The sequence below is a fragment of the Python bivittatus genome, unplaced genomic scaffold (assembly GCF_059951505.1).
Source record: "Python bivittatus isolate LINGU-HERP-01145 unplaced genomic scaffold, Pbiv_v1 ctg000740_np1212, whole genome shotgun sequence".
NCBI lineage: Eukaryota > Metazoa > Chordata > Lepidosauria > Squamata > Pythonidae > Python > Python bivittatus.
The window spans coordinates 524,542-535,545 of NW_028277106.1; positions in this window are offsets into that span (position 1 = coordinate 524,542).

Sequence of the window (11,004 nt, forward strand, 5' to 3'; positions counted from 1 at the left end):
TGCTCCTCTAGCCTCTGCCCCCCACCCCGCTGCTACAGTCCTGTGCCTTCTCCCCAAGGCCCAGGGATGTCCTGAGGCTGCCCTTGGAGGGGGTCGGAGTAAGAGGGAAAGGCTGCTTGAAGACCTGTACAGCAAAGGATGGAAGCCTGTCTCCTTCCCGGGCTGGGGGTGAGATGGGGACTTGGAGGAAAAAGGGGGCACCGGGGCAGGTGGGTGCCAGACTTAGGGGCAAGTCCTGTTTTGCCCGTTCAACGGCTGCCTTAAGCAACAGGCTTCACCTGGCCGTAGCTCATCTTCTGCATTCTCAGAAATGACTGAGTCAAATGGGCTGAGTCCGCACAATGCACTAAGCCACCCCCCCCCACACACACACACAAAAAGGGGTTTCAGCATATGCAATCTCCATTGGAAGTACAAAAGGCTCCCTTGGTTTGATGCTGTCTTATCCAGGGCAGATTGCCCCGGGCTGCAGAGCCCAGATCCCACCCGTGGGAGCCTGGCTCTTCTCCACCCTTCAGTGGCTGTTTGGAGTTTTACAGTCAAGGTCTGGAAGCGCTCATTTTAGCTTAGGGTTGCAGTTTGCAGGATTCTTGGGGAAAAGGAAATGATTGTCAAGCCGGCCTGTGGCGTAAATAAACCATGAGTCAACCTTTTCCTGGGCCAAGCCCCCTTACTTTACAACCTAACTTTGTATTCCAACATGCTTAACCAGGTCAGTTAAAGACCAGGAGCTCTAGTTATGCAAATGCTGAGCCACTTAATTTTAACCTTGATTAAAAGGTTTGGGTTTTATGAATTGCTATATTCTGCCAACCCAGCCCATGTGTTCCTTTTTGGATCAATGCAGTGTAGAAGACCAGAAACATTAAGTGAGTGATGCAAAGATTGTCAATGAGAGATCGAGATGCTGACTTCAAATCTTAACATTGTGCATTCGCCACAGGTGGGTAACCTGTGACACCCCCCCCCCTTTGTACCCCTCCAAACCCCTTCCACAATTATCTGAAGTTTGGTAATCCAGTCTCCTACAGATTTTAGGGAGAAAACATATTAAACCTGCTGCAAAGAAAGTGTAAACACATTTCTAAAACAAAGACACAGACACAGACACAGAAAAAAAGGAGATACGGGCAGGATGCAGCTATGTCAACTTATAATTTTTTTGTCTCCCCTCACCCAAAAAATGGAGTGCAGCCCTCCCCTCTATCCAATAATTAAAAACCTCTGTCTGAGCACCATTTTAATCTTCAGAAAGGAGGAAACTTGGAAGTAAAACCACAGTCTCCTGCTCATGTTTGTACATTAAGCCTCCGTAAAGGCAGAGAAATTAGATGCTCTGAAAAATTACTGCGAGTGGATCTCAAAGCACACCGCTGGGAAGTGAGATTTCAGCCTGGAGACATTTGGGCTGATTCCATCCTCTTTTCTGAATTTGCAGTGAGCCTCAATCTGTAGTTGCCACTTTGAGGATCGTTCAGCCTTCTACATGCTGGCTGGGGAATTCTGGGAGTTGAAGTCCACACCTTAGAGTTGCCAAGTTTGAAAAACACAGAGTTAGTGGGACAAGACAATTACCTTCAGTCTGGGCCAAAAGCCTGGCTTTAATGTCCTTTCCAAACAGCCTCCTTGGTCAGGGAGGCAGAAGAGCTAAGAACCAGGATTTCAGAAATGTACTTGTATAGCAGGGGGTGGACTAGAAGGCCTCCAAGGTCCCTTCCAACCCTGTGATTCCATGATTCCTGATTCCATGATTCTAGGGCAGGGAGATCATGGCAGGCAACCAAGGGCAAAATCCGTTCTAAGGAGAAGCTCCGCGTTGTTGGGAAAGACCTGCGCAGCCCAGGTGAGGCAGGAACTTTCTGACATGCTGCCCAGCCCTGCAGCTGCCTCAAAGTTTACAGCCAACAGCCTTCTCTGTGCACAGATGCAACACGCCCAGGGCAGGGCAGGACTGCCTTGCCAGCCTCTGTGGTCAGCTGGGTCCGGTATAAAAACTGCCAGTTGGGCGCTCGGTTGCTCTCCCTTAACCCAGCTCCTTTCAAGGACATGGCGACCAAGGTGGAGGTCAGAGCCAGGGGCCCCCCAGGAACAAAGGAGCATCTCCTAGCCGTGACTCGGAACTACATCACCCACCCAAGGCTGAGTGAGTATTTCTTGGGGTGAGGGACAAGCAAAGGGGTGAGGTCCTCTCATTTTAGGCACTGGCACTAGTGGAGAGAAAGCGCCGGCCCTCGAAAGAGTAGCTCGCTCGTTTGACTGAGAGAAAGGAGACGGGTTCACGTTTGGGTGGCATTCGCGCACAGGCAGACCTCGCAGCTGCAATGCTAATGCCGTTGCTGGATTCCAAGAATATGTTTGCTTCTTGTTTTTCTGATACATTTTCTGCAAGCTGGACGTTTCGAAGAGGTATATGCCGGCAGAGTGGGAGAAGCTGTTTTCTGCAGATGTTATTGGATGACAGTTCTCATCATCTCTGGTTGCTGAGAACCATGGGCATTGGAGTCCACCCATTTCTGGAGGGCTACAGATTCCTTCTCCCTTGTGTAAGACAAGTCCCAGGAGCAGAACTAGCCAGATTTAAGTGAGGCTTTAATGCTCGCCTGGGTTAAATGCAGAATCTTGGAAATGGCAAGGGGCATTTCTCAGCCCCCTCGATAGTGATTTTGTTAAGGGGGAGTGTCTTTGAACCATTCCAAATGCCCCTTCCAGGTCTCTTGCCCCTGGCCTGAGTTGCCACTTATGAGATAAGCTCTGTTCCATGCTTCCCAGCCTCCCCACAATCTCCCCTTCCTAATTTGAAACCAGAACTTACAAACAGTGGGAATGCCAAATCTTACTCCTTGCTAAAACTCCATCCTTGCTTTCTTGAGCTCTCTTGCCTCGTAATCACTTGCAACCCACAGCTGCCAATGACCTTGAACGCTCAGAAACGGTTCCTGCAGCAGGGAACGGACGGATGGCGCAGGCGAGAGCCAGCCAGCCGGACACCATGCAAATGCCCCAGTTCCCTCCCTGGGGTTTATTATTAATCAACACAACAGCAAACAGAGGAGTCTCAGGTTGCAAGGAGGGCCAGGGCTGGTCTTCTTCTCCAGCTGCTCAGAGTGTTGAACAAACGAGTTGGTCATGGGAACTTACCTGGGTGCGCATCTCTGCAGGGGGGAAAGAGAATGCAGGATGGACGGACCAATTGTGGCTGTGATAGCTGGACAGCTTGATGTTTGTAAAACACTCAGAGTCGTATCAGCTGGACTTAAATGTATTTGTAAATTAAGGCTACCCCCCCCCACTTTAGGCAGCTGTCCATGATCTGTCTGTCTGTCTGTCTGTCTGTCTGTCTGTCTGTCTGTCTGTCTGTCTATCTATCTATCTATCTATCTATCTATCTATCTATCTATCTATCTATCTATCTATCTATCTATCTATCTTTACATGTATATCCCCCTAAAATCATAAACAGGCTGTCAATGGCTCGCAATAGCAATGAACATAAGAATACTACGAATGTATAAGATATATACATTACAAACCTCAAACGATATAACAGCTGGTATTGCACCCCAAAAGTTTCAACTTTTTCCAGAAGGCCGATAACTTCAGAGGCAGATAACGAGGGTTGACTGTATGAGTGTGTTGAGAGAGAGCGGAGCATAAGAACACCTGCACACACATGGACGTTTCCTGCTGCAAACCCAGCGAAGATCTAAGAGCAGGGACGAGGGAGCCCAGCCCACCCCAGTGAGAATCCTTCCCCAAGAAGGAATTTTGTCAAGATCCAGATTGTGCGGGTCTCCCTGTCACTATGGCGTCCATCTCTTTTGCGCCCCATCCATTGCATCGGTGGGGTGGGGGTAGTGGTGCCGGGTGTGGTCAAAAAAGTCACGATGGTGGTTGCGACAGTGCTACCCTCATAAAAACAAGAGCTGTCATCGCATTGTCACAGTTACCATCTTGAGTTTGCTGGCTGGGGAATTCTGGGAGTTGAAGTCCACCCATCTTAAAGTTGCCAAGGTTGAAAAACAGTGCATTAAACTCTTGGGCTGCCTGCAGATGTGAGAAGGCATGCAAGCGTTTGCTTTTTACAAAACCCTCCCTGTCCAGTTCATCCCTGGGTGCCGCATCCACCCTCTGCCCCCCCCAAGTCACATGACCATGCAGGTGTGTATGAGAACCCTCTGCTGCTGGCCCTAATTAGTGGCATAGTGCAGCCCCCCGCTGTGCTTTTCACCAGCCCTGCTCGGCTCGGCTGGCGATGTGTTTGACAACTGACACATCGCACAATAGGCAGGTTGCATGGGCGGGGGGGGGGGCGGGGTGGAAAAGTGGACACGATAGGGACCATCGGAAAAGTTTGTGACTGTCTGGGCGAGCAGGGATTGTGCCAAGGGGTAACCCTGGGGTGGGGCTGGGGGGCTTCCGGGACTTTTGGATTCCTGCAGAGCATAAACGTGGGTGATACTTCTTTACGCTGGGGGGCTGCCATCATGGTCAATATGGAATGGTCACCATCCCCTCCATGGATTGGCCTCTCATTCTTTGCAACGTTTTTGGAAGGAAAATCTGTCTCATTCCTGCCTGTCTGAGAAGCAAGGAAAGGAACTCAACTGGAAGCGTCAACCATCTCTGGTGTCTTCTCCAAGTTTTGAGACAACTCCTGGACTTCTCAGACCACTTGGTCAATCAACTTGAGGATGGCTGGGTTAGACCTACTTCTGGGGAGGTGAAGAAGAGTCTGTTTTAACTGGACTGTTGTATATATTCATTTAAGGATGTTCTATAACTGTTTTCTTAACCCCAAAGAGCTGTATATTCCTTTTGTAGAAGACAGGCAAAATCAATTGTGCCCAGGGGGCAGCCTTGACTCATCCTCAGCTGTTCTGGAAAAGGCAAGACAAGGTGGGACGTGCTTGGATGGAGAATCATCAGGGAATCGCAGCGCTGGAGGCTAGACTGGGTCATCAAAAATTATCCCGGAAAAACTTTTCAATATTGCTGCCACCTCCCCACCACCACTACACACACAACGTGGGTACATCCATGCGGTCCTGAGGACCTAAATTTAACTCAAAGGAGACTTTATTGATCTGATTCCACCTACACAACTTTAGCTGATCTCAGAAAAATGATAAAGGTTTGGATCTGGTGAGTGCTTGGATGGAAGATCACTAGAGCAGGAAGCCAGTCTGAGGAACTTAAAAATAAAACCCTTGGAAGAAGACAGTAGCTACTACTTCTGTATTGTCTGGGGAGTCACGAAGGGTCACTTTCAACTGACAGGTGTCTTTACCTTTCAAAAACTCCTTAACACCTAAGAAAATGTTTCCATGGGAAACCATGTCTGTACCAAGACCTAAAAATGTTAAAAATGAAGAAGGCCCCCTTTTCTAACCCTGAACCACGAGGACTACAGACTTGAGCCCATTGGGCAGAAGAACATCTGGTAATCTAGGGGTGTCTGCAGAGTGTGGTCAAAAAGGTCAGGATGGTGGCCATGATGGTGCAACTGAAGCTCTGCCCATTTTTTATGCGCACTGCTTTGATTGCACCGTTGTGGCCACCATCCTAACTTTCTTGACCACACTCTGCAGACGATCAGAGCTCCCTGGAGCTGATTCTTCAAGCAGCAGATGAGGAAGGAACAGCCCAGCCCAGGCCAGCAATGTAAACCAAGGCTGAGCTGATCCCTCCCCTGCCCCAAGTGGCTATAGCCCCTCCTGCGCTCAAGTGCTTTGTGGACACTGCAGAGCTGTTCAGCCCCAACAGTCGGGGGGGGGGGGGGAGAGAAAGTGAAGGGTGCTTAAGCCACATGGGTTTCAGTGGAGCTGAATGTTTTTGAAGCATTGTCAAGAAGGGTTCAACAAACAAAATCTCCTCCTCCTCTGGGAAAAATGGAAGAACGGCCTTTGTTTGCAGCGACATGCAAGAACTTTGAAAGATCCATAGCGTGATGTTGAACAGGAAGGCAGCCTATGACGTCTGTGCTGAATTTTTTTTTTTAGGGCATCTATACAGGCTGCAAATAGATACGCCTACCTTCCCTATATGCCCTCTCCGGAAGTGTTGGACTACAGCTCCCATTGCCCCCAGCCACCTTGACAACTGGAGCTGGAACCGACCTACCTTTCCATCATGTAAGGAAAGGTTCCTGGGGGCTATCTGTGTCTGTAATGACTTCACTGACAAATAGCCAGAGGATTTGGAAAGAATTTTGAATTCAGGCCATGCGAGCAAGATGCCATCATCCAGGTAGCTCATCAACTGGATCTTGAGAATTTGTGACAGGTGACATCTGCCAGATACATTTATTATCTGGAGGCATACAGGCTCTGGAGAACTGCAATTAGGAGAAACCAGGGAGGAAAAAGGACAGTGATGTTTCCTTCTTGCTGAGTGGTAGATCAGCCAGTTTCATCGTCCCGTTTCCTTCTAGGCCATTGTCAAAGCAGAGAGATAATGCATGGATATTGGAGATACGTAGGTGGATGGCCATTGAAAGAGGAGGCTGGGTTTCAAATCCAGGCAACTCATCTGCCAGCAACAGTCTTCTAAGGGGCCCGAAGTATTGCAGACGTACAACCTCCAGCCCCTTGGAGGTTTTCTGAAAGAGAGAGTGAAAAAGAGGCCTCGTCCTGGCTGAGTATTTCTGCGCAATGGAGATGCTGCAAAGAGGGAAGGAAGGACTTTGCAGAGGAACCCTTAAACTGCTGTCTGGGAAGTGGGACCCACCCGGGTAAGGAGGGGAGGGGGCTGGCGGAGGGGAAGCAATTAGTGAGTCGGGGTCCTCAAGCTGGTCGTCCTCTTTGTCAGCTGGGTCAATTTCCTCTGCTCCTCACCCCCTCCCTCTCCCCTCGGGAGCGCACAATTGTCAGGGTTAATTCGGGCTGTGGATGGCCGGAGCTGAGAGTCTGAGGGAGGAGGCGGCACGCGGGGCCAGGTTCAAAGCCCCGTCTCTCACCGGTGCCCTCTCTCTTGCGCAACGCACTCTTGCTTTTCATCTGCAGGCTCAGCCATCAGTGCCCAGGAGCGTGTGATCCGCCTCTTCCTCCAGCCCCTCCACCTGCAAAAGGACCCCTCACCCGACCACCCACTTGGCCAGGTCCTGCTAAGAAGCAGCGATAAAGCCCCTTTCTTCTTGATGTCCTTTCATGATCTGAATCTCTGGTGGTCAGTCTTTCTGTCCTGACATCTTGCACTCGATGATGATGATGATGATGGTGATGACAATCATGTTCATTACCTCTCTGAATTCCTCCCTCCCCCTGCACGGGCTGTGGCTTTGCACCCTCCAGGCGAAACCAGGCACAATTCCTTCTGGCAGCTGCAGGTGGCATCACTCGTGGAGAAGAAAAGCCAGCCCTGCCTGCCACCCAGGGCAGGGACCCGGTATCTCCTGCTGGGCAGCCAGGCCCAGGGCAGCAGGTGCCCTCCCTCCATCCCTCCCTTCCTTCGCTACGTCTGTAACCTGGTGAACTCTTACTCTGTGTTGGTTTTCTGGATTGGCTAGAGCAAGGTTCCTCAACCTTGGCAGCTTGAAGATCTGTGGACTTCAACTCCCAGAATTCCCCAGCCAGCCATTAGGTAGTCTGCTTTTTATTAGAAGCCGCTAAGGATAGGTGGGACATGAGTCGAGAAGAGGAACATAGAAGTCAGGTAAGCACAATGAACCCCTGGAATTTCCTTTCTCAAAATATGGAGAGAACCAGATATTATTGTTTAAGATGCTTTTCTGTGAAGGTCTGCATTTGGACAACTGGAGCTTCTGTGCGTAGAGGCAGGATCTCTCTAGATCTGTGGTACTGGATCTGGCTGACCACTGATTCCTAGGTCTTTGCATCGCTCTTTCTGATTTCAGGTCTTTGAGGTATGGCTCCTTAGTACTTGGGCCATGCAGGGTGGGGCAAGGCCCCCTTGCGCCACCCCACCCTGGCTGCCCTTCTTATTCACTGACTGTGCAGCAAAGGGCAGCCAGGATGTTTTGCAATGTACTAAGCTAACCTTTCACCCAGTCACTCGGCTGTCAAGGCAAATGATGTCTCCAAAATTCCTGGTGCAGCTGGGTGCGCATGTGTGTGTTGGGGGTGAGGAATGCTAATCCCACGTTAATTATACATGAGGCACTGTGGCCAATGGAAGGAGCAATCGGTAGCAGAGAAGGGGCGTGTGACCAGCTGTGTAGCCGTGGAGAGAACCACCAGGCTTGGCAGATCCATGGCTGGTTTCAGAAGGGGATGCTGTTGTTTTAGAACATGGCTGCTTTTTTGCAGAAGGGAAACAGAGAGAAATATCTCTTCCAGGCACCACAGAAAAATCAGACGCTGAGCATTTAGGACGCACAGGAGCCCTGGTCTTCCTGCCCTCTGCCCTCTCGCAGTGGGGGCCAGCGAGGCCCCAGAGCACAGATGTGTCTGCTGAGGAGGCCAGCCTTGCTGGAGCCCACTGAGCAGGTCACAACCTTTACAGAAATGGTGGCTGTGCATGTCAGACCTCATGGAGTTGACGCTAGGAGACGTGAGCCAGGCTGGAGGGGGAGGTGATGGCCCATGAAGAAAGGCCTCCTTGGGAAGCTGGCAAGGCCTGTCACTGGAGCTCTTTCTGATGCTCAGTTGGGACTTGCTGGTTGAACAAAATGGGAGGTCAGATAAAGCCAGTAGAGCTGGACTCAGAAACCATGGAGCGTGTACCCCCACAGGAGGGAATGCAGCTCAGTAGCTGGTTGGACAGTGCAAAGAGGAGGATGCAAAACCTTCCAAGGTGGTGGTTGAAGATTAAAGGGAGAGCAGAAGACAGGACACAATCTGTTGTCCTTGAGTCGGTCTCTGAATTGCAGCAGATGGCCAGCCAAGCATGAAGCTGGTCATTCCTTTCACAAAAAGTGTAGTGTTCTGGCCTGTTTCCATCATGGTGGCCTTCCAAAGCCGCTGAATGCTTTGCTGAAAGAGATTTGGGATGGGGGGGAGATGTTCCTTGTGAGGAGTGAATGAGAGATGGAAAAAAGAGAGAAATGAGGAAAGCAATTCTGGACCTTCTATCTTGATGGCCCTGAAAGAAGCCCAATGTTTTCTCCAACTTCCTCATTTCTATCAGGAGGGCAGGTTCTGAGGTGGAAGATCACTCAAATTTGGGAAAGCTCAAAAGGAGATCATTCACCTCATGCTAAACTACTGAATTATTAATTTCCACAAGTAAATCTATCTTTCCTCGTATAATGATGCAAAAGCAGGTCAACTGATTTGGCCTGTCAGTTCTTCATCCAAGCTCAGCTTTTGGCCCAATAAATGCAAACAGAGGAGTTTTCTTCCTCTCAGGTAATGTTCTGGAAATAAGCCTCCATGATCTGAGAAGGTCACTGAGCTTGTCAGATCCCCAAGTGAGATGTCTTGGCAAAGCGAAGCTTGAAATATTAACTTTGTATAATGGATGCTCAATCTCTAAAACCTTCAGCCGCCACCGGGAGGTCTTTGGCAAGGCCACAGGGCAGAACCTTGAGATGCCATGAAAGTGACACTCTGAGAAGATAACTATCTCGCGGCGGGGCAGCAACAGGGAAGACCACCTGCAAACAGCAGAGTTAAATCCACTGAAGTTTACCTGCCAGGTGATTAGGTGGCTTTGAAAGAGAATTGCTCAGCAAAATTTGGGACTTCAGTTGCCATCATCGTCAGCTACCAGCCCAGGGGAGGCACCTTTGGAACAGACCATGATCACTAGTCCTGATGGCTGGTCATGATCAGCCAGCTTCTGAAACCCAGCTGCTGGGGGAATCTTGTACTTGTGGACTCTTTTGGCCACTGTGGAGAAGACTTTGCTTATCCAGCTTCTCTCCCAATTCTAGATGGGTGACCAACCTAGGGCTATCCATATATTGTTAGACTGCAAGTACCACCAACCCCATCTAGAAGACCAATGATGAGGAACAAGGGGAGCTGCTATCTAAGAAGAGGGCTCAAGGTAGAGGGAGGGCAATAGGGAGGCCGTCCAAATCCAGAGGCCTAGAGCTGAAGGCCAGTGGGGGATTTTAGGCTCAGAGCTAGAACATCTTCACAGTTCCAGCTGGTGGAGGGAGGAAAGTTGAGCTTTTGTGCACTCCATTGTGGGGTTCCTCAGAACTTGACCTTCTCCCTGATCTTGTTGAACCTCTCCATGAGGACATCCTCCTGCATAGGGTGAGATACCATCAATATGTGGACGATACCCGGTTACACATCTCCACTCTGGGTCAGGCAGGAGATGTACTGGAGGTCCTGTCTCAGTGCCTGGAGGTTGTTTGGGTCTAGATGGGGAAAAACAGGCTCAGATTTAAACCCAACAAGATAGAGTAGCTGTGGAGTCCATAGTTAACTGATTCTGAAGAAAGTCCATCTTTAGCTCTGGACGGGATGATGCTCTCCCTGGGCAGAGCTGGTCCATAATCTTGGGGGTCCTCTTGGAGTCACCACTTCTGCAAGAACAGTAGGTGGAGGCCGTAGCCAGGAAGGCTTTTCCCTATTGGCATCTCATGTGCCCGTTGCAACTTTCCTGGACTGGGAGGCTTTGTGACTCAGTTGATGCAAGACTTCCCATGAGGAGCATTCGTGTAATGCAGCTGGCCCAAATGCAGCAGAACAGAGAATTATGGTTTGTCCATGTAACCCCTCTCCTAGAGGGGTAATTCCAGGTGCTGGTTCTTACCTTTAAAGCCGTATATGGCTTAAGGTCTGAGCATCTCCAAGACTCCCTGCTCCAGGCAGAATCTGCCTGTCTGGTGAGATCAAGGAGGAACGGACGCTAAGGGCCTCTCCGCCGACCAAAGGGGTGGACTCATCAGGGACACCGAGGTCAAGCTTTCTTGGTGGTGCCCCACCCCCCTGAATATCAGAACATTAACTTTGCAAAGAGCAGTGAAGATTCAGCTCTTTAGGGCTTTGGGGGAACGCAAGGAAGAGTCGAACCTACGGAGGCTAGAGATGCAAAAGATGGATGAAGTTGGCTTATTTCTGTTTTTAAATTATTATGAATTACACTGCA